We start from the raw sequence: 1,644 nt of genomic DNA, 5'->3' as shown, positions 1-1,644 counted from the left end.
TCAGATATTTACACTACAATTCATAACAGTAGCAAAATTACAGTTATGAAGTAGCAACGAAAGTAATTTTATGGTTGGGGGTCACCACAACATGAGGAACTGTATTAAAGGGTCGTGGCATTAGGAAGGTTCAGAACCACTGTTCTAGAGGCTGCCACTGTTCCTTGGCTCATAGCTGCATCACTGTTAGCTCTACCTCCATCATCACTTAGCTATTCTGATTCTGATGCTCCTTTTTCCCTCACATAAGTACCCTGGTGATTTCATTAGGCTCACCAGATAATTTAAGATAAACTAACCATCTAAAGATCTTTAACTTCATCACCTTTGCAAAGTCTCCTTTGGCTTGTGAGATAACATAGTCTTAGGTCCTTAGGATTAGGATGTGTGCCTCTTTAGGGGGCCATTATTCTGTCTACTATAACCTAAAAGGAAAAAATATGGAAATTATGACCCTTCTACATGTTCCAGTTATAGTGAAATTTTACTTATTGCTAATAGCTTGAACTACTTGAAATCTCCACGTAACAATTCCCCAGCACCTCAGAGATGAGGAGGCAGAACCATACTTTTGATAAAGTTTAGAGATATCTTTTTACTAAAATGGAGTCATTAAGAAAAAGTGAGAAGATATGAAAAAAGGAATGTGGAAGCCTAAAAGAATGAAATACTCATCATAACAGCTATTATTTACTGAATATCTACTGTGTTCCAGCCACAGTGCTAGGTACTCTGCACACATTATCTTTTTTAATCTGCTCAACAGGCCAGAAAAGCCAGCATTGGTGCCTTTATCTTAAAGATAAGGAAACTGAATTGTACAAGCATTATGAACTATTTGTACAGCTTCCATTCTAGATGGGTGCCCAGCAACTACTACTTGTCGGTTGAGATATGTGGTTTTTAATAACTGGAGTTACCATCCTTTAAAAAAGTATGTTTGCAGACTTTCCAGAAACTCTCTGCTGTTGGTAAACATGGCCTAAGCCTAGGGCATCGGCAGAATGAGTTCAGCCATGGCTTTCTGGTGTGTTGCTCATTACTTTCATTCCCCACACAATTGACCAACAGCCTGTTGGATCTGCTTGGCTTTGATCAGAACAGAAACTGTAGTGTGTCTTAATCACTGGAATTCAAGACCCTGTGGTAGAATACATTTACATTTGTTTAACATTTATTGAACACCTGTCATGGGCTTTGGGTTGAGTTGTGTTCCAGGCACATAACTGAATATGAGCTTGATAGTAATGGTGCAGTGCCAGTGACATGCTATTCCAGTAGTTAAAAGATCAACTGGCTAAAAATGATAAGGAGAACTTCATGGGCTAGATACTTGCATTATTCTCTGACCTGTGAGAGAAAAGCCAGATGACTGGACCCCAACCTGGTTTTAGTATTTTCACCTGTTATCATCCAATTCTATGGAAATTCAGTTTTAAAATATGTCTGTCTATTGTCAAGCTAGATTCACCGGTCACAAATTTTTGTGTGTCTTAAGGAGAAAAAAGAAAAACATAATAAAGAAATTTTAAATTATTTCAGCCAATTTTGAAATTTTTAGGTTATATTCAATTGCTGCTTTGTTATTGCCATGTCGAGCTAGCAATCAAGAGCCAGTTGCATGCATGTCTTCCTAACTCCCTG

This window comes from Furipterus horrens, unplaced genomic scaffold (assembly GCF_987537825.1).
Source record: "Furipterus horrens unplaced genomic scaffold, mFurHor1.1.pri manual_scaffold_3, whole genome shotgun sequence".
NCBI classification, from domain to species: Eukaryota; Metazoa; Chordata; class Mammalia; order Chiroptera; family Furipteridae; genus Furipterus; species Furipterus horrens.
This window is presented reverse-complemented; position numbering follows the sequence as displayed.